This window comes from Saimiri boliviensis, chromosome 15 (genome assembly GCF_048565385.1).
Source record: "Saimiri boliviensis isolate mSaiBol1 chromosome 15, mSaiBol1.pri, whole genome shotgun sequence".
Lineage (NCBI taxonomy): Eukaryota > Metazoa > Chordata > Mammalia > Primates > Cebidae > Saimiri > Saimiri boliviensis.
Genome location: NC_133463.1, coordinates 22,562,936 through 22,589,593, shown reverse-complemented (window position 1 = coordinate 22,589,593; position 26,658 = coordinate 22,562,936). Strand labels below are relative to the sequence as shown.

The 26,658-nt window shown below is 37.8% G+C and overlaps 1 protein-coding gene across 11 annotated transcripts in view; it reads left to right on the top strand.

Moving 5' to 3' along the window:
- The window catches only part of NCOA2 (nuclear receptor coactivator 2), a 310,720-nt gene that overhangs the window by 120,565 nt on the left and 163,497 nt on the right, over positions 1–26,658 (top strand). For 2 of the 11 annotated variants that reach the window (XM_074386757.1, XM_074386758.1), the window contains one exon: positions 5,054–5,146. The exons of the other annotated variants lie outside the window; for them this stretch is intronic. The gene's annotated coding sequence lies outside the window, so the exon portion shown is untranslated. The remainder of the gene's footprint in view (positions 1–5,053; positions 5,147–26,658) is intronic. 11 annotated transcript variants of the gene reach the window in all.

The following is a 26,658-nucleotide window of genomic DNA, read 5'->3' as shown; positions in this document are numbered from 1 at the left end:
ACGATTATTTATATGCTTCCTTAGGCTTTCCAAAAGAGTTGTATCTATGAATGTAAATGCAACTTCCAGATTTGAGTATATGAAAAATGGAATTCTGTAGTTTGAATTAAAAGGACAAAATGTATTGAACAGATAGGACTATGATTTTTAATCTACATTTGGTCAGTATTTCCATTCTAGTCTCACATTTTAAACATTTTTAAAGTTGGCCAATAAAATTTACTTGGCATTGATAATCAAAACAGGAGCAAAAGTTATATAAATCTATTTGGCAATATAGTCTTGAAATGTAATTTTCCTTTCACTATGGAAAATTTGAACTCACTGTGGATTTATATAGGCCTTGGATTTATTTATAAGTTTTCTCTGTGTTGGAAGATTTGGGGTGGGAGGATAGGGTGAGGTTGGGTGGGTGAATTGTTCACACATGCTAAGTACAGCCCAACTCTTAAATACCAACATGGGGGAGAAGTTCTCCACTGTACAATAAAACACAATATACTTCATGTAGTACTAGTATACTTTGTTGTTGTGTACTAAGTACTCTATACTAAAAATTAAGCATATCAAGGCGTAAGAGAAACTTTGACCATATTGGATATGACATGGTTGAAATACATTTCAAATAAATATTTGTTGGAATTTTTAGTCTCTCCTTTGTTCATAGATGTAAGAAGATTTGTGGTTAGTTATCTGATTTAACTGATTGTATATATTTCCATGAAGATAGGCACTTTGATTTGAGGTATAAATATCAGGCTTTGAGCACTATCTACTGAAAATCAGTATTAATCTAAACTAAAATTGACAATATTGAAATATATATCTTTTGCTTTAGACAAAAAAATCTCCCCATATTTATTTATATCACTACTTTTGTGGTATTTCCTTTAAATGTCAGTCTGGTAGGCACTGTGATCTATAGAATTAAAAAAAAAAAATTTAACAGTTGACAAAATGCCCTCAGTGACTTAACTATTCAGAGTAGAATTCTGATCCTGGTCTCACAGTGTAGACTCCTCTGCACTGAATTCGTAGAACCGACTACTGAACTCAGGATGATGTAGGCTCACACGGAAGTGATCTTCTGATGGGTATTGTTGACACAAAGCCAGCAGTTGGAAACCATTTGTCTGACAGACCAATTTACTATTTTCTTCTTGTTTTCTTCCTTTTCGTGCACACATTAATATGAACCAGTTAGCTTAGTTTTCTTTGTTAAACTAAGTTTATTCAGTACCGTTAGCTCTCCTTTCTCTCTTTCGGACTTCCTTTTGCCCTTAGGCCATCCCTAGCCTATGCTAAGTGCTAAATCCCCTTTATAAGTATCTCAGTTAATATTTAGGAACAGGGTTTTTTTTGGTTTTGGCAGAGTCTTTCCCTGTCATCCCATACTGGAGTGAAGTGGTGCGATCTCGGCTCACTGCAGCCTCCACCTCCCGGGTTCAATCGATTGTCCTGTCTCAGCCACCTGAGAAGCTGGGATTACAGATGCCTGCCACCACGCCTGGCTAGTTTTTATATTTTTAGTAGAAATGGGGTTTGACTGTATTGATCAGCCTGGTCTCAAACTCTTGGCTTCAGATAATCCACCGCTTCAACCTCCCAAAGCTACTGGGATTACAGGTGTGAGCCATCATGACCAACTCTGATTTTTCTTTTAAAGGAAAAAAACGGCACTATTTCTGAATTACGTGTCTAGTCCTGTTCAAAGTCTTAATCTGTCCATGTGAAGAGAGGTTAAGGCAATAGCAACAACAACAAAATGCTATCATTAGTAAATGTTTTGTTTATTATATAGAGTTAACAGTGCTTTCAGAGTGTGGTCTTAGGAAGGTACCTCTTGAGGTAGATGTGTCTTGCATAGTGAGGTTGAACGAATCACAGTCTAGGCAGTCTTCATTCTGAATGGTGGCATTACTGTCTTCCTTTGGACAGACACTACTTTACTGTGGGAGCAACTTTTTTTAAATTGAAAGTTTCTGAGTGTGACTTCTGTTGGCATAGCTGATATTCTTTGAAAGTAATTAAAGTGAAAGTATTACGAGTCTATATCTTTCGTAAATCTTTTGAGTTAGCATGTTTAGAGGAGGTAGCACTGGTGTCAGAATATTCTGAGAAAGTTAGGGTGCACCGTGATTTCTCAGCTATGCTTTCTGTACTAGAAAGCAGGAGAGATTTATGCATAGGAGTGGGAGAAGGTGTTTAATAGATTGTTAATAACGTGTATTTCCTGTTTGTTGTGTTGTTTTGGCCCTTAGGGTTCAATTCAATTTTGTGTATTCCACTTATCTGGATGGTAGAGTTGTTAGCTTCAGGGAGAAAATCTGTGATAAGCAGAATTTCACATAAATGCCATCACAGTAACTTTTGAAATACTTGGCATTTGATTTGGGTCAGTTAGTAGGATTTTTAGCTAGAGTATTCACTTTCACTTTGGAAGGCAAATGCCAGATGCATGTTATTTGCTAGGCAGGTGCTGAATTTGAGTCAGCTAACTGCCAGAATCCCCTTAAAGATAAAATAGCAAGGAAAGTCAGGCTGTTTCCATCAAACACCTTATAGTTTTGGTTTTTTGGTTTTTTTTTTTTGAAACTGAAATTCATATGTTATTTTGAAACATTTATAACATCTAGATACAAGGACTAAATTAAGCATTTATTTATAAAATAATCCATATCCATGCGATTAAGTAAGGTTTTTTATTTACTGTTGATTCTTTAGCATTAGGATATAGGTATTTCGATTTATTTATTTATTTATTTATTTTTTTGAGACGGAGTTTCGCTCTTGTTACCCAGGCTGGAGTGCAATGGCACGATCTCGGCTCACCGCAACCACCGCCTCCTGGGTTCAAGCAATTCTCCTGCCTCAGCCTCCTGAGTAGCTGGGATTACAGGCATGCGCCACTATGCCCAGCTAATTTTTTTTTTGTATTTTTAGTAGAGACGGGGTTTCACCACGTTGACCAGGATGGTCTCGATCTCTCGACCTTGTGATCCACCCGCCTCGGCCTCCCAAAGTGCTGGGATTACAGGCTTGAGCCACCGCGCCCGGCCTTGATTTATTTTAACTTGCATTGCTAGCTTAAGACTCAGTATAATGGGAGAAAACCAAAGAAATTAACAGTAAGCTTTGCAAATTGTGATTTTTATCTTAATTCCATGCATTAGGTTGTCTAAGCCTTGTTTGCTGTTTATTTCATGGATGATCCATGGATGTCCATAATCAGTGAAAACGTTATTTTTTGGCCTAGGCACCGTTACATTTTTGCCTTTTCATCCAAAAAGAGTAAAGGGAGAGTAAGAAGTATCTGTAGGGTAGCATTTGGCTGAGCACAGTGGCATTTGCTGTAGTCTCAGTTTACTCAGGAGTCTGGAGGAGGAGGAGGATTGCTTGAGCCCAGGAATTGAAGAGTGTAGTGTGTGTCCTGATTACCTGTGACTAGCCACTGCACTCCAGTTTAGGCCACATAGCAAGATCCAGTCTCTTTAAGAAAAAGTATGTAGCACTTAATAATGGCCAAGTAGGGAGTCAACATACAGTTTAAATGTGTATAGTCCAATTTTGGAAGATCTGTTAACTGCATGCTTCTACGCAAGGTTGCTTTTGTGGTGCCATTGTGTACAGAATTGTTTGTTTTCACTACTTTGTAGAAAGTAGAATTGATTAATTTAAGGACTTCCTTTTGTTAAACCAACAGTTTTGGCCTTTTTGGTGCCAGTTACATAAATTTCGCAAGCAGAAGTCACACATTAGTGTCAACCTAATGGACTGGAAATTTGTTAACTATCAGTCTGACAAAACCCCAGCACAGTTTTATCATGTTTCCTTGAGAAGTGAAAAGAACTGAGAAAGAAGGGATATAATAGTCCAGAGTTTCAATGGAAGGATGGTGGGGAACTTTTAAGACACCTACCAATGCTGTACATGAATACTGATACTTCTAATTCTTTACCTAGACTATAAAAGAATATCTTTAAAAGAAATAACTGTGTCGTAATTATTGAATTGGTGGCTTATTGTAGAATATAGAGAGTAGTGGCCAATGAAAACAGCTGATCTCTCAGCTTCTTTCAATTCTTTGTCATTCAAAAGGCTATTTGATCTAGATTACTAATTGTTCCTTTTAAGTGGCAGGTTTCTTGTTTTGTTTCACTTTGTTTTTTTGAGATGAAGTCTTGCTCTGTCACCCAGGCTGAAGCGCAGTGGCCTGATCTCAGCTCACTGCAACCTCTGCCTGCCGGGTCGAAGCAGTTTTTCTGCCTCAGCCTCCTAGTAGCTGGGATTACAGGCACGCACCACCATGCCTGGCTATTTTTTATTTATTTTTAGTAGAGACGGGATTTCACTAGTTTGGCCAGGCTGGTCTCAAACTCCTGACCTCGTGATCTGCCTGCCTTTGCCTCCCAAAGTGCTGGGATTACAGGTGTGAGCCATTGCATCCTGTTGAAGTGGCAGTTTTATTACAGTCCAGAAAACACTTCTGTTTCCTGGGTTATAAGAGACTATGAAAATAGAAGATAGTTTTGAACTCATGTATTTTGAAAACTGTATTGTGATTACTTATACTATTATATTTGAATAGAATAGAAATGTAAAATTATTTGACTTAATTAAACATGTGTTGGACAAATTGGTTTGATGAGTCTCTTATTAGTATACAACAGTAGATTTTGTTTTATTAAATGAGTAGAATTTAGATTTTATTTATAACTAGATGCTTTGGGACAGTTACATTTTTCTCTAAAAATAGAGGTTAGGTGTTTAAGGTGGCTGCTCCTTCAAAATATTCACAAAATTTTATAAAATCTTATTGTCTAACACCTAAACTATATGTACTTGTGTGCTTACATATCAAAGTCAAGTTCTTTCTCTTTAAAGTATCTTTTGGAAATAGGAAATGATAGCCTTTTGTAAAATACTGCTGTTATCTTTTAAATGTATTTTTAACATATCCTAAAGCAGAAGCATATTGCTTTAAACCATAATGTATGTGCCCTGTGTTTATCTGTTTCCGATATTCTAATTTGTTTCCTCCTTTATTTTTGAGATGGAGTTTTGCTCTGTCACCCAGGCTAGTCTCGAATTCCTGACCTCAGGGGATCTGCCTGCCTTGGCCTCCCAAAGTGCTGGGATTACAGGGGTGAGCCACCTCGCCTGCCCTATTTTCCCCATATTTTTAAAAGAAAAAAAAAATAACCCTCCCTCTTTCACATCATAGTGAATAAAAAGTTCTTAGAACTGAAAGATCATTTATAGAACTGAAATATCTTTTATAATAGCTAGCATGCCTATTGTGCTTATCATGTGCCAAGTAGTGTTCTATGCCTTTCTCATAGTAATTCACATAATCCTCAAAAGAAACCTATGATGTAGCTGTTATTATGATCCTATTCAAAGATGGGAAGACAAAGGCACTGAGAGGTTATGACTCGCCCAGTGATTTGCACCTAATTTAATTAGCCAGTTAGAGGCCAGATTGGGAATCCAACCCAATCTGGCATTTGCAGTGTTTGGCTTGTGAAAGTTGGTTCTCTTAAAACAAACAAAAGACCAAGAAAGCCAAAAAAGAATTAACTAGTAATTTTCAAAATAAAGTTTCAAGTTGACTTTGTCATTAAAGGTAAGGATATGACAAGGCTTAACGCTGTGTATACCATTATCATTTCATTATCTACTAGCTAGACTGAAGTACATCAGCTTGATAAATTGCATATTATATCAGACATAATCTGCCATTAATTAATAAAGGAAAATACAGGTCACAGAAATGATATTATGCTGTTTCTTGGTTTCAAATGAGGTTACACAGATAATGCTTTCAACAGGATGTGTGTTTAGCTTTTCTACTAACAGGATTATTTTGTTTTGAAAGATGGAAAAGGGGGCCCGCCCCACACTCTTTGATTCTTCTCTTTAAAAATAACTTCACAGGCAAAAAATTCTTAGAAAGTAATTTCCTAGAATTCCCATAATCAGAAGCCTATATAGGACCTTTTTATGCAAAGAGAAGAAAATTTTCAATTCAAAAACAAATTTCAGCTTTAGAAAAGATTGCATTCTTTTGTTTCAGCAGTGAAAAGCAAAAAAAAAAAAAAAAAAAATTAAAAAGAGAAAAGATTATACTCTAAGAGTGACTAGAGAATCCTTTCAATTACTTTTTTAAAAACTTAATTAATTTTTTTTTTGAGACATGGTCTCTCTCTTTCACCCAGGCTGGAGTGCAGTGGTATAATCACAGCCCACTGCAGCCTCAGCCTCCTAGGCTCAATTGATCCTCCTGCCTCAGCGTCCTGATGAGCTGAGATTACAGGTGTGCACCACCATACCCGGCTGCTTTTTGTATTTTTTTGTAGTGACAGGATTTCACCATTTTGGCCAGGCTGGTCTTGAAGTCAGCTTGCAACTCCCGGGCTCAAGTTATCTGCCCACCTCTGCCTCCCTAAGTGCTGGGATTACTGGGGTGAGGGGTGAGCCACTACACCTGGTCAAAAACCCCTTAATTTATATTGAACAGCTTTTATTTCATTTTGACTATATTTCAGATCATACCTTAACAGACATTGCCTTTATATATATATATATATATATTTTTTTTTTAAAAAAAGGCCATCTTTTTTTCTTTTTATCTCTCAGATTTCCCCAGGTTTGGTTTTGTTTTAAATGTATACAGGGGAAATTACAGCTCTTTAGAATCACTACACAGTTTTTGGTTGCTTTTGTGTATCTGTGATATAATTAACAGTATTTACCGTGAACACAAAAAGAGGTTTTAATTGTTTACTACCTAGAATTTACTTTATTCACAACTGCTGTTTTCTTTTTCTCTTGTCTTTTAAAGCAGTTTCTAAGCATATATGATAAAGTTATAATTTAATACTGTGAAGTACGTTTTTAGTGTTTCAGCAATTCATGCTGTTTCTTAAATCACTGGTTAAACCCACCTTTTAAATTTTACCTTTGAGTAATTATATTGTAACTCATGGTTAAGTCTCTTGGAAAGTTTGTTTCATTTACTTTCTAGCAAGGGTTTGACCACATCTTTTTAAAACAGAGATGGAAAAAAAAATATATATATATATGTCTTTTTCCTTTTTCTTGTTCTGTCACCAGACTGGAGTGCAGTGGCACAATCATACCTCACTGCAGCCTTGAACTCCCAGGCAGGGGTGATCCTTCTGCCTCAGTCTCCTGAATGTCTAGGACATTGTACCACTATGCCCAGCTAATTTTTTTTATTTTTTGTAGAGACAGGTCTCACTATGTTGCCCAAGCTGATCTTAAACTCCTGGGCTCAAGTGATCCTCCCACCTCAGCCTACCAAAGCACTGGGATTATAAGGCATGAGCCACTGTACTCAGCCTGGAAATATTTTTTATACGTTAGAATATAAGGAGGTACAAATTTAAGAAGGAAACTTCTCGTATCCTACATTCTGCTAGTCATAATTACATTTTATTTCATCAAATTCTTACTACTAGCTTGGGAGAGAGAAATTACCCCATTTTATAGCTGAAAACACTTAGGTACAGAGAGATGAATTAAATAATATTGCTAGGTGGTAGTTCTGGAATTTGAACCTGAAACTATATAGTTCCAAAAATCTCTTTCTGGTATGACATAGAGCCTCCTCTAGTGATGCAAGTGGAAGTAGTTGATTACTGGAAAGCCCTGATTTGCTTTTCATTCCCCCATCCAACTGGTAGCATTTTTCAATTTAGTCTGTGCTCATTTCTGGAGCAGTGATAGTCCACACTATCAGGTATACAGAAGCAATATATGTAGTCCTACCACATTTTACAGCTAGTAAGAAAAATAGCAAACAAACATTAAGTTACATGAGTGGGATTACAAAGTAGTGTATCAACAAATGTACAATAATGTAGTAGGCATACAGTGCAGGAAGGGCAGTGCCACTGTGCCCATGGCTGTCCATCTCTCAGTGTTCTTGGCCATGTGCATATCTTGCTATGAAGGCTACAACCCTGCCATCTGTTTATTTTTGAGACAGAGTCTTGCTCTGTGGCCCAGGCTGGAGTGCAGGGGCACAGTTTTGGCTCACTGCAGCCTCTGCCTTCCAGGTTCCAGCGATTCTCCTGCCTCAGGTTCCAGCGATTCTCCTGCCTCAGCCTCCTGGGTAGCTGGGATTACAGGTGTATGCCAGTAGGCCGGGCTAATTTTTGTATTTTGAGTACAGACAGCGTTTTATCATGTCGACCAGGCTGGTGTCAAACTTCTGATTTCAGGTGATCCTACCTGCCTTGGCCTCCCAAAGTGCTGGGATTACAGGCATGAGCCTCTGTGCCCGGCTGTCATCTATTTTAGATAATCACTACAGGAGTATTTAGAAATGAAAGACAGAAGTAAGGGGAATCATGGTTAATGGGATTCAGGTGCCAAAAGGTAGGAAAATGACTCGTGGTTACAATCTCAACTGCAGTATGTGGGCACTTTACTGCATTTTAAACCTTGTCCAACTAGATAGTAAATTTCCCTGCTAAATGATAGAAACTCATTAACACTTGGGTATATACAGAGCTGTAAGTAAATTCTTGTTGATTTTTAACTTTCTTACTAGAGCTTAATAAATTGTATCTGGTGTATTTTCTATTTGAAGAATACCTCTAGTTGAAGAAATATAAAACATGGTTAAGCACGAGGCTCTTAAAAGCTGTCATGAATGTAAGGATATTTTAAGACCATGTCCTTTTTATAGGTAGCCACTTGTAGGTAACTTAGATGGAAAGTGTAGAGCAGGTTCAATTTATTGAGCATCTGATGTAAAGACTACCCTGAGACCCCTTTATTCTTGATACCAACTTGAGTCTAATCTATTCTCCCTTGGTAGATTCTACTTTCCTGCTTCCTGGGACATCTGTTCATTTTCTACTATGTGGTTTTGTTGTGTTAATAAACATAAAGCAAATAGAAAATAGTTTTTAAAAATTGGTTATCTTTCTTATTCTCCCTCCTCTCTCATTCTCTCTCTCTCTCTCGCGCTCTCTGGCTCTCTCACTGTCTCGCTCTCTCTCTCTCTCTCTCTCTCTCTCTCTGTCTCATGTGTATGCCATCCCTTAACAGATGTTCATTAAGTTAGCCACAGCTTATCTGAAGTTTCCTGCTAATCTGTGGCAGTTTGATCACAAAGGGGGATGGAAAAAGGTGGTTAAGAGGGTTAAGGTCCCTCCCTATTATAGTCTTCCCTTTCCAGCTTTCTAGGAACAAATGAGTATCACGACAGCTAAAGACCTTCAGAAAACGAGGATCAGCTCCTACAAAATTTATTTTCTGGGACTTTGCTCTCTTGAAAATCACTGAGTGTTTCTACTAAATTTTCTTTTAATACATGTTTTCCTTGTGACTGCTTCCTTGCCTCCATCTCCTTCTACCCTGTCAGACCTCCTTTTAAAGGTGGGAATGAAAAAGAAAGAGGAGGACATTTATTTTCAAATTTGCATCCAAGAAGGGCTTCACACAAATTCTCACTTGAAAGCACAGTCCAGAGATTCTGAGGATGAGAATATAAAAGGAGTTATAAAAGCGGCAATGCATGTTACCTGTAGACCCCAGCTGTATTCTTCAGCCTCTCATCCAGTTTCTAGTGCACCTTGCTGTTGTCAAGGGGTGCCCTGATTCTTGGCAGTCATCTAGTAAGGAGGAGAGAGGGCTGTTTCTAACATGGAGGGGAATGTTGCTTATTTATTCAAGGGGAATACTTCTGAACATTGTTTTTGCTGAATATGTAATTGCAAACCTGGAAAAAATGGAACAAAAAGTCAATCAGACAAATAAGTGTAGGTTGAGATCCCAAATTTGAAATGTTCCAAAATCCAAAATTTTTGAGCACCAGCATGACACTTAAAAGAAAATGCTCACTGGAACATACAGGATTTCAGATTTTTGGATTTGGAATGCCAACTGGCAGGTGCAATGCAAATATTCCAAAATCTGAAAAAGTCAGAAATCTGAAACATTTCCGGTCTTAAGCATTTTGGGTAAGGGACATTCATCTTGTATTATCATTCTGACATATTATCAGAAAATACTGTATAATAGTAGGTAGACAACATAAAGACTTTTAATACCTCTTAGCTGAATGTTCTACCATTCACTATAGTAAATAAAAGTTAAGGTTGGGTTCTTTGATCTTTGTGTCTTTCATTAGAAAAAGGTGTAAGCAAACCAAACGTGTAAGGGTCGATGAGTCGGTAATTCACTGACTTGTTTCCAGGTGGTAGCTGTTAGACCCTGTGCAAACTGTATTTGTTGCCTGGACTCAGTACTGAAAGCAGTCTGAAAGATTGCTTCTAGAAGTCCATTGTGACTCTGCACTTAACTTAAAGACTCATCAGTGACCATTTTAAATGCATCATTTTGGCATTACAAATACACATCTCTACTTTGAGAGTAAAGGGAAAAAATGATACAGTTTAGTGTTCCTAAGAACAACTACTCTCACCTATCAGTGGCAAAGTTTAAATTCCCCATTAGTTTTCTGTCTTTTGCCTGAATGTCTATTGGAAGCCACTTTTCAGTTTTGTGGATAAACCAAGGAAAACACCAGTATTGGCACTGAATCACAGAATGTGTTCATTAGAGGATAAACTAGTAGATCTTGAGTTGAGTCAATGTGAACCAGAGCCCTGGGTCCAAGCTCTGTACTCAGTTTTATTCTCAGTGCTTAGCCCTGCTTGTGGGTGGCCTTCTGGATGTTTGCTAAAATGAAAATTCAATTTTTATGAACAAACACATTCAAATGTGTGCATACGTGCACACACACTGTGAGTACATTAGTATTTTAGAAAATGGGGACACTGAGATCACTCTGGAGAGTCATTGCACATCAGATGTGGGTCCTGTCACTTGGGTTTAATATTACACCAACCCTAGTGGTGTCCAGCTGACACTCTTATTAGCAGTATTTAACGAATCATGGAATTTTTGACAGGAAAAGTTTGTAATTGGGAAGAAACAAGTTCAGTGGCCTGGCTGATTTCATGTAATTAATTAGTAGAAAAGACAGGACCCCTAATAAAGTTATCCTGTTGCCTGCACAGTCTTTTTGTTGGCAAGTGTTTTTGTAGTCCTTGTTATATGCATGATCATGTACCTTTATTAATCTTTATCTACATCTTGTTGGATATAATGGACTTGGATTAACATGAACCCCATATGGAGTTGCTCAAATAAATAGCATTTTTCTCTTACATTGCTGTTAAATAGAATCTCATGAAAGGAAGTTAGAAATCAGCATATATATATATATATATATATATATATATATATATACACTGACTAATTTGTTGGAGTTAGTAGATATTCAGTCTTACCTTTCACCCTGTATAATATTTCATTAGTTTGTGTTGGCATCAAATATTCAGAATGATATTCCTAAGGACTGTAAGATCTTAAGTCATAGAGAGAGATAAAATTATATTTAAAATGTTATATTTTACTGAAATAGGAGATTATGATCACACATTTTTAGGAAGGCTTTGAATAATAAATAATGATGACCACATTTGGTGGTGATAATGGGGTAACATGTTACGGGTGTTCTGATTAACAGTGGCTTTGTTGTAGAATCTCCATTTTGCAGGTGTAAAGATCTGAAATTCTAAAGTGTAATGTGTTTTCAGAACTGGTACTGTGAATAGCTCTTGAGCATTAACTTGGCCATGGACTGCTGTATGGTGTTCAGGCAGGATGCATGAAAGAGAAAGCTATGTTTCTCTTTTTTGGAAGCCTCTGATTCTGTTGAATGATGTTACTTTTGCGGCTGCTATCCAGGAAAACAAAGAAGTTTTCCTAGTTTAGAGGCTTTTCTGGGCATGCTCCCTAGCCACTTGCACTTAATTCACCTTTTCCATTGAGCTTCAAGAGGCCACAGCATAGTCTTTTCTATATCACCAGCTGCTTATGCTCCCTAAGAGGAAGAGAGATTTTAGTTATTGCAACTACAGAGTCCTTCATATCTGAAATTTCTAATTTTTTTTTCCTTTTTTTTTAAAGACAGGGTGTCGCTCTGTCACCCAGGCTGAGTACAGTGGCACTATCTTGGCTCACTAAAACCTCTGTCTCCCAGGTTCAAGTAATTCTCCTGCCTTAGCCTCCCAAGTAGCTGGGATTATAGGCATGCACCTCCACGCCTGGCTAATTTTTGTATTTTTAGTAGAGACAGGATTTCACCATGTTGGCCTGGCTGGTCTTGAACTCCTGACCTCAAGTGAGCCACCTGCCTTGGCCTCCCAAAATACTGGGATTACAGGCATGAGCCACCATGCCCAGCCTGTTTTTTCCTAAATTTTAATGACTGGTTCCCAGTGCTTAGTTTGCATTAGAAGCTTCCATAGCCAGAATGCAGGTATGTACACCACATCATCCCACCCTCTGCCTTCCCCTACAGATGCCCATTATGTCATATGGCATGCTCTCCGCAGAGCTCACACTGGCCTCCCATTCTTAAGATCCTGTGTAAGTGGGAAGCCTTCAACGTTGTTATGCAAAGTCATTCTTCTGGAAAAAGAGCCTGGAAGTAAGGGGTAGAATGGCTTTCTATGAGGCATACCTAACTGGTAGGAAAAAGCCCCAATCAATTTGGTTATTCTCTCTTTTCTTTTTTATTAATCTGGCTAGTGGTCTATTTTGTTGATCTTTTCAAAAAACCAGCTCCTAGATTTATTGATTTTTTTGAAGAGTTTTTTGTGTCTCTATTTCCTTCAGTTCTGCTCTGATCTTAGTTATTTCCTGTCTTCTGCTAGGTTTTGAGTTTTTTTGATCTTGCTCCTCTAGCTCTTTCAATTTTGATGATAGGGTGTCAATTTTCGATCTCTCCTTTCTTCTCATGTGGGCACTCATTGCTATATATTTTCCTCTAGAGACTGCTTTAAATGTGTCCCAGAGATTCTGGTATGTTGTGTCTTCGTTCTCATTGGTTTCGAAGAACATCTTTATTTCTGCCTTCATTTCATTGTTTATCCAGTCAACATTCAAGAGCAAGTTGTTCAGTTTCCATGAAGCTGTGCGGTTCTGAGTTAGATTCTGCATTCTGAGTTCTAACTCGATTGCACTGTGGTCTGAGAGACTGTTATGATTTCTGTTCTTTTGCATTTGCTGAGGAGTGATTTATTGCCAATTATGTGGTCAATTTTAGAGTAGGTGTGATGTGGTGCTGAGAAGAATGTATATTCCGTGGATTTGGGGTGGAGAGTTCTGTAAATGTCTATTAGGTTTGCTTGTTCCAGGTCTGTATTCAGGTCCTGGATATCCTTGTTGATTTTCTGTCTGGTTGATCTGTCTAATATTGACAATGGGGTGTTAAAGTCTCCCACTATTATTGTGTGGGAGTCTAAGTCTCTTTGTAAGTCATTAAGAACTTGCCTTATGTATCTGGGTGCTCCTGTATTGGGTGCGTATATATTTAGGATCGTTAGCTCTTCTTGTTGCAGTGATCCTTTTACCATTATGTAATGTCCTTCTTTGTCTCTTTTGATCTTTGTTGCTTTAAAGTCTATTTTATCAGAGATGAGAATTGCAACTCCTGCCTTTTTTTGCTCTCCATTTGCTTGGTAGATCTTCCTCCATCCCTTTATTTTGAGCCTTTGTGTATCCTTGCATGTAAGATGGGTTTCCTGGATACAGCACACTGATGGGTTTTGGCTTTTTATCCAATTTGCCAGTCTGTGTCTTTTGATTGGGGCATTTAGTCCATTGACATTTAGGGATAGTATTGTTATGTGTGAATTTGATACTGTCATTTTGATGCTACCTGGCTGTTTTGTTGGTTAGTTGATGCAGATTCTTGATTGTGTTGATGCTCTTTTACCATTTGGTGTGTTTTTGGAGTGACTGGTACTGGTTGTTCCTTTATATGTGTAGAGCCTCTTTCAGGAGTTCTTGTAGAGCAGGTTTGGTGGTGATGAAATCTCTGAGTGCTTGCTTGTTCACAAAGGATTTTATTTTTCCTTCACTTATGAAGCTTAGTTTGGCTGGATAGGAGATTCTGGGTTGAAAGTTCTTTTCTTTAAGGATGTTGAATATTGGCCCCCAATCTCTTCTGGCTTGTAGGGTTTCTGCTGAGAGATCTGCTGTGAGTCTAATGGGCTTCCCTTTGTGGGTAACCCGACCTTTCTCTCTGGCTGCCCTTAGCATTTTCTCTTTCATTTCAACCCTGGTGAATCTGACGATTATGTGCCTTGGGGTTGCTCTTCTTGAGGAATATCTTTGTGGTGTTCTCTGTATTTCCTGGATTGGAATATTGGTCTGCCTTGCTAGGTTGGGGAAGTTTTCCTGGATAATATCCTGAATAGTATTTTCCAGCTTGGATTCATTCTCTTCATCACATTCAGGTACACCTATCAGACGTAGATTAGGTCTTTTCACATAGTCCCACATTTCTTGAAGATTTTGTTCATTCCTTTTTGCGCTTTTTTCTCTGTTCTTGCCTTCTCTTTTTATTTCATTGAGTTGATCTTCGACCTCTGATATCCTTTCTTCTGCTTGGTCAATTCGGCTGTTGAAGCTTGTGCATGCTTCACGAAGTTCTCGTGTTGCGTTTTTCAGCTCCATCGATTCACTTATACTCCTCTCTATACTGTCCATTCTCGTCAGCATTTCATCCAATCTTTTTTCAAGGTTCCTATTTTCTTTACCTTGGGTTAGAACATGTTCTTTTAGCTCACTGTAGTTTCTTACTACCCACCTTCTGAAGTCTGATTCTGTCATTTCATCACCCTCCTTCTCCATCCGGTCTGGTTCCCTTGCTGGTGAGGAGTTGTGATCCCTTTTAGGAGGAGAGGTGTTCTGGTTTCGGGAGTTTTCATCCTTTTTGCGCTGGTTTCTTCCCATTTTTGTGGGTTTATCCACCTGTTGTCTGTCTCTGTCCCAGGGAGTTGGAGCTTTATGAGTTTCCCTTGCACTACTGCCTTTTTTGATTTTTCTTTCAGGTCTGACCCGCCCAGCTAGCAGCACGCCTAGCCACTGCCTGCCCGCAGGGGCTTTGCTGAGCTGCTGTGGGCTCCGCCCAGCTGCCCTGAGCTCTTCCCTGTAGTCCTTTTTATATGGGCGTAGTTAGAACTGGGCCCTGTCTCTGTTATGGCGGACTCTCTCTGTTGTGGCAGGTTGCCTCGGCAACGGCAGCCTGCCTCCCTAGCGGTGGAGAGTCTCAGTAATGGCGGAAGCCCCTCCCCCACCGAGCCGGACCGTCCCGGTTCAGCTGTGCTTGGTTTGAAGGGCTCAACCCAGAGGGTTTCCAATTACTGTTTTTGTTTTCGTTGTTGTTGGGGGTGGAGGGGTGGGACCAACCGAGCCTGGTCACCTGGCTCCCTGACTCAGAGTCTTTTAAGTTGAACGACCCTGCGTTCCGGTCGCTTGTTGAAAAGGCGCCGGGATCTCCCGTGCTGCAACTCAAGGAGTCGGCTCGAATTGCGGCGCCGGCTCCTGGCGGATTTTTTGCCTAGGAATCTCCTGGCCTGGCTCGCTATTCCAGATGAATGGGCAACTCTGCCGTCTCAGGGCTCTGCTCGCCAGCTAAGAGGGCTCCCAGTCCAGTGGCTTTTGTAAGGAGAACCGCAGCAACAGGGAGTGGTCACAGCAGCCGCGCGGGCGGAATCAGCCCCACGGGGGCCAAAACAGCCGCACCGGCTGGGACTGCGACGCTGGCGACCCCTCTGCCTGGGTATCTCCTGGTCTGTGGGCAATAAGAGTTCGTCTGGAAATGCGGCGTCCACTCACCCTCTGCACTTTCACTGGAAGCTGAAGTCCTGAGCTGTTCTTAGGCGACCATCTTCCCAGCATTCCTGTTTTTTGTATTTTTAGTAGAGACTGGGTTTCGCCATTTGCCCAGGCTGGTCTTGAACTCCTGGCCTCAAGTGATCTGCCCACTTCAGCCTCCCAAAGCACTGGGATTACCGGCATGAGCCACCATGCCCAGCCAATTCATTCATTTTGAATGAGTGTTGTGCCTTGGGGTGAATTGACTAGAGTGGGGCAAGACCAGAGGCTGAAGCAGGTTTAGACTGTGGAAGTGATCCAGGTGAGATGTGGACTGAGGGGTTGTGGCAGAGGAAATGAAGATAAGTGAATTCTAAGAAGTGACTGACTGCTAAGGGAAGGAGGAGTCACCCCGGGTCTTACAAAAGATCTGACATTGTCTCTTGCGGATATCCGGGTTCTCTATGATCTACATCATCCCACTACCATAAACTAATTAGGAGATTTTCTGTATTGATGTAATATGAATATGAGAAGGTTCATAGCAGCATTAGTCACAATAGTCCCAAAATGAAAACATTCCAAACATCCATTAGCTGATGAATGGATAAGTAAAGCTTACTGTATACTTCAGTGGAATATTATTTGGCAATAAGAAGAAATGAAATACTGATGGATGCTGCAAAATGGATGAACCTTGAAAGCATTATATATAGTGAAAGAATCCAGTCATAAAGGCCACATATTGTATTATTCCATTTATATGAAATGTCCAGAATAGGCAATGCTGTAGAGATAGAAAATAGATTAATGGTTGCCTAGGGCTGGGATTAGGAAGTGGGAGAAAATGGAAGTGAGTGTCAATGGATATGGGGTTTCCCTTCATAGTGTTAAAAATGTTCTAAAATTGATTGTGGTGGCACAACTCTGAATATACTAAAAACTATTGAAATGTACATTTCATTTAAATAGATGAACTTTATAGTATGTGAATTATATATCAATAAAGCTATTATAAAGATACGAATATGGGAGTAAAGTCTAGAACGGAAAACTGGCTGGTGGAATCAGGCATATGGAGTACATCAAAAATGACAGTGAGGAAATAGCAAAAAACTGGAAAAAACTTAAATATCTAACAGGAGAATGGATAAATTGTAGTGGATTCATTTTTTTTTTAATGATAGTGAGAACCCTGGTAATTAAGAAATAAACATAAGAGTATTAATAATGTATAAATGTGACCAAAAAATAGCATTTGTGAGAACATTTGGTTTAGAAGTAAAATTTTTTACTCAACCATCTAGCCCTTAATACTGCCATTAACATTACTAAAGAACACCATTTAGGAAGGTAAAGAACCATGTATTTTAGAAAAGATTTTATTTTAAAATGTAAGGATTTAATTTTTTTAAATGTTAGGATTAGTTTCATCTAACCAAAAGATATAGTTACATCTTATAGAACATCTTTACAGAAGAACCAGTAAACATTTTCTCATCTGAATTGTGCGTTTCTTAAGGTTAGGGTAAATAGAGAAAATAAGGGATTATTACTTGGAAAAACAGAAAAGGCAAGAGATAGTAGTAATGTAAAGTTAAGTTTCAGAATGAAAATGGACAGTTGAGCATCACTTAACCTTTAGTGACTTCTGTCATTTATGTTTTATTGGAAAAATGTTATACAAACCATTTTTTGCCATATCTTATTTTGTTTTTATGTCATCACTGAAGCAATTAGAAAAAAAAACAATAACACCTGCTTTAGATGAAGAAACTGAGGGCAAAAAAATTAAAGAGCTTTCCCGTGGTTGGAATTGGGGAATGAAGGATAAAACACAAGGTGTAAAAATCTAGGTTCTGCTTAAATGCGATCTTAGAAATTGTTTTTTAAGACAAGGTATTTGTGCTTTAGTATACTTAACGTTTTATTATGTGTTATTCATTCTGAAATTATTTTACTTAGACAGTGAGGCAGCAGAATGAAAGTGGCTACTAAACAGTGAAATAACAAAATTTAAAATGCCATGTAGATGTCTTTTTTAAAGGTCTATATATCAGAATTTGAGAGAATTGTTCTGAGACTAATGGGTGTAGGCATTAGTCCTCACACTGCTATGAAGAAATACCTGAGCCTTGGTAATTTATTAAGGAAAGAGGTTTAGTTGACTCACAGTTTCACATTGTTGGGAAGGCCTCAGAAAACTTACAGTCATGGCAGAAGGGGAAGCAAACATTTCCTCCTTCACAAGGTGGCAGGAGAGAGAAGAATGAGAACTGAGCGAAGGGAGAAACCCCTTATAAAACCATCAGATCTCAGTAAGAACTTATTATTATGAAAATAGAATGGGGGGAACCACCCCCCAAGTCAGTTACCTTCCACAGGGTCCCTCCTATAACATCTGGGGATTATGGGAACAAAAATTCAAGATGGGTGGGGCACAACCAAACCGTATCAGTGTACTTATATTTAAAATTTGGCATTCAGAAGTTTTTGCTGCAGTATTTTGAATTTACTTCTTAAATCCCCTCAATTTGCTATTCTTTAATGTTAATCTTTTTTTTTCCCCTAAGAGCAAATTTCTCATCTTGGAGACTGGAGGATTTATTTGTCATTCCTGAGAATTTCCTTCCCTTATCTTTTTAATTGCAGTGCTGTTATGGGTCCTGTCCCAAATTTCTTCCTTAATTTCTTTCTCTTTTCACTTAATTTAGGCGTATTCATTTTACATTAATCATCTGCCTCCTTTTATCTTGAAGGAAGAAATTGTTATTCTTTGAGTGTATTGTGAAATTCTTCCATTAAAGTTAACAGCAAACATTGAAATATGTCTCTGATAATTAGGGAATCATTCATAGAAAGAGGAACAATTCTAGATGTTTTCAGAAGTCTTTTCAGTCAATATTTTACCCTACATCTATGTGGACAAAAAGCTCTTTGCAAAGTTTAGTGTTTTTTGGCCAAACTATTTCTGCTATACTAGCAGCTACATAGCCTTTATAGTTATGGAAAGTGTTTAAGCCTAAGAAACACCATCTATCTATATATCTATGACACAAGATTTTCAGTGCATTCTTAAAAATTAACATGTATTCTACTGTTGGTTGCATCTGTTCCATCCTAGTTCTCTAGAAGAACTGCCAATTAGAGTCTAGTTCTTTGTGTTGGTGTTCTAATTAATCAGGAAAACAAAATTTGCTTTTATGTCTATGTGAAAGCCCTTGCTAATTAGAAACATTAATTCAAAATTTCTTTCATATTTTCTCCACTGAGCTTGTTCTTCTTTGGTTAGCTGTTCTTTGTTTTTTAAATTAGAGTAGTACTACGTAGACAACTTATTTTAATATATCAGATTCCTACGTATAAAATAAGTAGGAATTGATCATTTGTGTTGATAAAGATTATTCAGTTTTAAAAAAGGTCTCAGCAGGTTTCTTTTTAAATATTAAATTTCTTTTGCATATTGAACATAAAATTCAAATTTACATGATTTATATAGTTGGTTTTTTGGGAGGTTTTTTTGTTTTGTTTTTTTGAGATGGAGTCTCGCTCTGTCGCAAGATGGTCTCCATCTCTTGACCTCGTGATCCACCCACCTTGGCCCTCCAAAGTGCTGAGATTACAGGCCTGAGTCACCGCACCAAGCCTAGCATTTTTAGGAATACAATTCTTTAATAAGCTAAACTGCAACTATATATAAGTGCTTATTTCTTTTAAAGGACTATATTCTACTCTTAGATGATTTCTCGTTATACCTACTGAATTTATGGTGATGATTTCAGTTTAACTGGAAATTTCCTGTGGTTAATTAAGGATACAGTTTTGTGAGTAAAGTTTGATAACTCTAAATGAGAGAAATAAAACTTGAGAAGTAGAGAATTTTAGAAGATGGCATATTTGTATTTATTTTGATTTTTTGAATAGCTGCTAATTTAAAATAATCAGAACTACGATCAACCTACTGGCTGGGTAAAGATGCCTTTTTGATTAGGTATATATGAGTTTTTTTATATGCAGAAATTTTAATATATTTAATTTTAGTGTAAGTCTGTTACGTCTGGAAATGGTGTAACTTACTGTGCTAGTTCTCTAGCCAGAATCTTAGTTTTGGGAGATGATGCATCAGTATTTCTGTTTTAGACACAAAGCGGTGAGACAGTGGAATGAGTGAGCATCTTGAGTAGTAGTAGAGTTCATGAGTAGCAGTGAGATTGAGGTCCTGATTGTGAACAGTTTTCAGTTCATATTCTATGTGTATTGTTGTGTTGTAGGCCACCAGTGATTTTGTAAAGGGGTCTTAGAATAATTGCTGCGTTCTAAAAGCAATATCTTTTAGAGAATTATTTTGGAAGAAAATCATTTAGTTAAATATGAGAATAAATATTTGCTTGATCATTAAAGACTATCTGTGATATGAATGTAAAACAGATTTGTGGATAGAGCTAATGTTGAGCAAATTTATGATGGAATTGTACCAAAATTATTCAGATAATTTTTCAAGGATGACTTAAAGCAAAAGAATTTTGTGATTGGTAGTTAGTTTTTAAAAAATAGGGCTGAGTGTGGTGGCTCACACCTGTAATCCCAGCACTTTGGGAGGCAGAGGTGGGCGGATCACGAGATCAAGAGATTGAGACCATCCTGGCCAACATGATGAAACCCCGTCTCTACTAAAAATACAAAAATTAGCTGGACGTGGTGGTACACACCTGTAGTCCCAGCTACTGGGGAGGCTGAGACAGGAGAATCGCTTCAACTTGGGAGGTGGAGGTTGCAGTGAGCCATTATCTCGCCACTGCACTTCAGCCTGGTGGACAGTGCAGGCTGAAAAGTTTTGACCCCACTGTAAAGTTTTGACCTCACTTTAAAAAACAAAAACAAACAAACAAAAAAAAAACCCTGGAATTGTGTAAAGCACCTACAAATGGCAACATAGAGCACATGGTCAGCTCTTGCCCTTCACAGCAATTACGATCAGCTGACGCTCTGTAGGCTTTGGAAACTTCAGTATCGTCATGGAGAAGATTTGGATCTGAATTCTTTTTCAGGTACTTATACATATTAGAGAACCACCAAGCACTTTTAACCAAAAAACAGGTTTTTATTGTTACTTTAGTTAAATGTTTTCCTGGCCTAAGTTTTTTTTGTTTTTTTGTTTTTTTTTTTAAACACAAAAAGTTTATACCACCTTGGTTAGACTACACTGTGATTTTAAATCTTTAATCAAATTTCAAATGTTATCAGCCATATTACATGCCATGATTGGCTTTCTGTAAGCAATTTTGTTTACTTTGTACAGATCAGTGTCAATGAAATAAAAAATAAACTGTATTCTAGGCAAAGAACTTCATTAACTTTTCTTTCAAACTTTATTCGCAGGCTTCTTTGGCTTAATTAGCTGCAAAGAATGAATTGTTTATAAGAAAAAACAGAAAAGAGCTGCAATATCTTTTCAGTGTCCAGGGGGCTTGGGCTTAAAAATATTAGAGATCTAGATTTTATCAGATCCATAAACAAAAATTTCTTAAAAGCAGTCATAATATAAAATAGCAGCTCCACAGATTGTTTGGGCAGAGCTTTAGCAAGTCTCCATAGCAAGTCTCCATAAACGAGTCAGACTGTCTGCACCAAGCTGGTTTGCTGGGTAGCATTTCTGTCTGCTGCTTTGTCTCCTCATGGCCTGTAATGGTGAAAGTGTCACTGCCAGAGATGCCTGAACATTAGGGTTGTGAAAGTGGATCACTGTTCCTTGGTTTGTAAACATATTCACCTCTTCAATACCAGGGATATTGTTTACCCCTAACTTTTTAAAAGAGAACTGAAGTTTTTTATTATCTGCTGTGGCTGTTCTATGAACCGTCTTCTTTCTGCAAGCAGTTCCTTTCCCACCAATGCATACTTGTGCCTGCAGTTTTTCCTGGTTCATGATTGTTTTTTTCATCTTGTCAGAGAGGGTAAGGGTCTGCGCACGGTACTAGGGTTGGTGCTCAGGGGGTCTCGGGTGGACCAGCTGAGATGAGGTGCATACACGCAGGGATGCAAGATGACAGTTCCCTGATGTAAGTTTTTTGGCATCACGTTGTAAGTTAAAATCCACTTACACTGAGATGTCTGCTGACTGCCTTGGGCTACTCTTACCATCATTTAAAAAATTGTAGCAATGCTTTGGCAGCATATAAATAGGTACTGATTCATTGTTTTATCCATTGAAATATATTAGCAGATTTATATACACCGTCATTAAATCAATTCACAGATCAGTTTTTGTTTGTTTTTAAGACGGAGTCTTTCTCTGTCTCCAGGCTGGAGTGCAGTGGCACGATTTTGGCTCACTGTTCCTCCACCTCCTGGGTTCAAGCCTCTTGCCTCAGCCTCCCGAGTAGCTGGGACTACAGGCCAGTGCCACGACGCCCAGCTAATTTTTGTGTTTTTAGTAGAGACGGGGTTTCACCATGTTGGCCAGGATGGCCTCAATCTCTTGACCTTGTGATCCACCCACCTCGGCCTCCCAGAGTGCTGGGATTACAGGAGTGAGCCACTGCTTCCAGCCCACAGATCAGTTTTTAAAATAGAAAATATCAAATAAAAGGTTACTTTCTTAGTAAAATACCATAACATAATTGTATAATTTGGTTTATAATTAATGTATTTCACTGTTAATTTTCTGATGGTATTAGAGATGACTTTAAAAATGAAGATGAAAGTTTTCTTCACTGCAGATATTAAATTATTATTTTATATGTTTAATAAATCTGTACATTAATATTATACATCTTCAAAGAGAATTTTTATGTAGGAAATTGACATTCAGCCTAATGTTATATCTAACATGGTGTCCTTTTGTACAATTGTATCAAATAAAGAATAGAAACTATATTATGGCTTTTAGTGATGTCCTAACCACTAGTGTTCCCTCTTCAAGGTCACATCCCTTGCTCTCCTTTGGGTTGACTTGTAATCTGACTCTTGTGACAGATGTTAGGAGGTGAAGCAAAGGGATTTTTGACCAATCAGTTAAGAGACTGCTGTGGGGTAAGAAAAAAAAAATATTTAGCCTCTTAAAATTACTCTTATCAAAGGAAAAGAAATTGGAAGCACATGATAATATAACGAGAAACATAACACAGAAGAATTAAGGGAAGAGTAGAGGAGACAGGTAGGTAAGTTAGATAGTTACTGCTGAGAAGGTTTGGAGGTGGGGTTAGGGGTTTCATGTTGAAGCCTGTGCTGTACTTTGCTTTGACTGAATCTGGCTTAATTTCTGTAAACATCCCTCCTCCTAAGATGAATCAATGCATTTTAGCCATGTCTATACCTGTAGCAGAATACTGATGATGAAAGTTTACGGGCAATTTAAAAAAGGGAGAAGAAGAAGTAAAAAACGTTGGTGTTTCAAGGATCCCACAGATTCTGCCAAGGTTGAACACATTCCAAAATCCAAAAAAAGTGTGTACTTTTGGTGCTTTATTTTTCAAGTGCTCTTACATACATTTCCGTAAGTTGGAAATCAGTTGACAATAAATATGTACTTTAAAATATTTCTTTTACTTTCGTAATTACACATGTGTGCAGAATTCCTACAAGTTTTCAGTCTCTTTATTTAATTTGCTAGGACCTCTGTACAGTTTTTCCTGTGGAAAGTAGTTTCAGTGGAGAGTTTTAGCTAGAACTTCATTAGGCAGCCTGTGTGATTCAGGAGCAAAGGAATAGCCTGTTAGTTTCATGTGTAGAAACTTGTGTTTGCAAACATGTGGGTTGAGGGCAAGTATCTAGGCACAAAGGGTCAGAAGCAAATGATAGATCTGGCGGCTCTGGTTTGCTAAGGCGTTTCTGTCTGTCTCAGTCGCACAGGACCTGGCTGTCTTCTGCTGTTGCTCACTGAAGGCCAAAGCTTCCTAGAGCAGAGTGCTGACGTGATTCTCGCTGTACATTTGGTGTTGAAAGTGCTAACATGTAAGCTCTGGAAAGCATTTAATCACTGTAGTTTCTCAATAGTCAAGTCTAGTGAGAGCAGCTTTTAGTAATTTACAAGTTAAAAAGTTGGGAATTTGTTCCCCTAAAAATCTTACTTTATTAAAGCATTTAATTTTAAAGGAGAAAAAGAACTTCTTAGTTTTCCCATTAGAGATTACAAAAGAAAAGAGCGTAATGACTGTTTGTTAGACAATCTTCACATAAGTGTAGCAGTTTAAATTGACAGTCAGGGTACCCATTATAGCTACACTTAGTTGAAATATGTAAAAAAATTAATATTAATAATCTGTATGTTCCACAGTACGCTGGTGCTTACCTTGTTTATTAATTTTTATTAACTCAAAGAAAGACACAGCAGATCTGTCACTTACTATACTGTATCTTGCTTATCATCAGGACCAAAAATGAATGTTTATTTGAAAGATGGCAAAGAAAGAGCTCTTCCTTGCTTTAAAAAGATGTTTAAAAAGCACATATGTCTGTGTTGGGTTTTTAATGAGCCAAGATGTGTTTTCAACATACATTTTCCCCTCTACTGCATATTACAAACAAACAAAAAATTAACAAACCTAGCATTCTAAAGTACATTCATAGAATTTCAATGCTAATTTAATGTGCTTTGAAAATTCATATAATTCATCATTGTCTTTTTATCTTTAATTGCTCATAGGTACGTGTTCAAAATAAATGAATTTAAGCATGATTTCTTATAGTGTCCTTTTAGTAACTATGCAAACATTATTTTCTTTCAACAGACAATATTAATGTCTATTGGTTAGGCAGATTTCCAAACAGTTTTACTTGTGTATCAGAAAAGTAAATGCAAGTTTCTTTAATGAGAGCAACTCAAATATTTAATTTTAATTTGGTTGTTGTTATTGTTAAGGGGATAGGGAACCAAGGTAGCAGAAAAGACTAAAGCAGAATTTTTTTTGTGTGGTAGTTTTTTTTTTCTTTTAAAGAAAACAATACATTTATATAACAGTAATAGGATTATGGTAGCCACTGAGCCTGCACCTCTACCCTGCTGTAGCACACACTGTCTGGGACAGTGCTGAACAAAGTTACAGGTTTAGGAGATGGTGTGTAGCAGTAAGTCGCCTGTCCTGTGGTAGTCAGCTGCATGCCAGATAGTGGTAGCATTATCATATTTATTTCTTAGTATCTTTACTTTAGAGTGGGAAGAGACCCTAGGAATCATGTCATTCAAGGACTACATTTTAAAGTTAGGGCCTAGAGTTAGTAAACAATTTTCTGGCTGTTGCATAGTTGTAGGCCATGCTGGGACACAAATCCAAGTTTGTGCCTTCCAAGTTCACTGCCTCTTTTCATCAAACCATGCTGCTTCCCTAATGTTCTCTTTTATTCTTTTTTTTTTTTGAGACAAGATCTTACTCTGTCACCCAGGCTGGAGTGCAGTGGTGAGATCACTGCTCACTGCAGCCTCTACCTACCTGGCTCAAGTTAATTCTCCCACCGCAACATCTCTGGTAGCTAAGACTACAGGCATGTGCCAGGCTAAAATTTAAAAATGAGCCTGGCTAATTTTTAACAGATGAGGTCTCTCGATGTTGCCCAGGCTGGCAATTTTTTAAATAAATGAAACATTTTTACTGGTTGCCGTTAGTCAGTTAAAGTAGTATGTGTTGAATCTGGCAAAATTCATAATTGGGTTTCAGTGAATTTGTGCTATGTGTATTTTTTAAATATCTGATAACCTGAGGTACCCTTAAGCTATCAGATGGAAAATTTAAATTTCAAGATAGGCACATATATGAATTTTTCTTACTGTGGGTGAATTTAGGTTGACTTGCCTTAAGTTAGAATGCAAATATGTGTATTTTGTATATTGATTGAAGTTGTTAATTGGTTTGTCCTAGCTAAAAACTGGAAGTGCTCCTTAATGAAAATTAGCATTTAAGTTGAAGCCACAACTTGGTTCAATATTTTTTCTTCCTGTATTTATTAGCTTAGTGTGGCCATCATTGTTTTTGACTATACTAAATACTAGAAAGATGCCAGTGTTTGTACTATAGAAAAAAGTCTGCACACCCATGAATGTGGATCCTGATTGACTTCTTTTTTTTTTTTTTTTAATTAAATTTAGTTTTTTTAAAGAGAGAGTGTCACTGTGTTGCCCAGGCTGGTCTTGAACTCCTGGTCTTAAGTGATCCTCCCACTTTAGCCTCCCAAAGCAATGGGATTATAGGTGTGAGCCACTGCACCTAGCCCCACCCCCATCACTATTCTTTTATGGTATGTATGCTTATGTGTTAAAGTGAAAATCAGGGGCATGGTTGCAGTTGTCACAAGAAGGTTCTGCCCAGGTTTGCTTTAAAATATGTGAATTCAACTTGGAATATTATGCTGCTATTAAAAATTTTATTGTCAAAGCCTGATCCAACAAGGAAAAATACTTTCATAGTACTGGTAGGTAGGAATGGTCAGATTTAATTTTATATAACTGATTTTTAAAATTACATTTTTGTTATAAAATGGAAGTAAATACATCACATAGTGTGAAACAGTATCTTCAGGTAGGGGAAATGTACATGCCCTCCCTCCCTTCACTTTTCCCTGTTTTCCATACTTTTTCTAGTAACCACTTTCTATATTAAAATAATCTTGAGGGAGAAGAATCTATAAATATTTATCTTTACAGACTAGCTGAGGAGACAACTGAGAATGTTGTATTTATAATTTTTCGAGCTCAAAAGAGTGTACTAACCAGAATGATACTTGCTCTGTCTTACTAAGCATTGAAAGTATATTTATAGCTTATTACTCCAATAACTAGTGTTACTCCATATTAAAAATGCACGATTTGTCCAGAATTCACATTAGGTGCTCTTCTGCTTAACTTGTACTAACTCATTTAATATTAACAAAAACCCTGTGAAGCAGTAGTGGTGGTGGTTCTTCTTGAGGACTAAAAATACTAGTAATTTTTCTAAGTTAACATAGCTAATA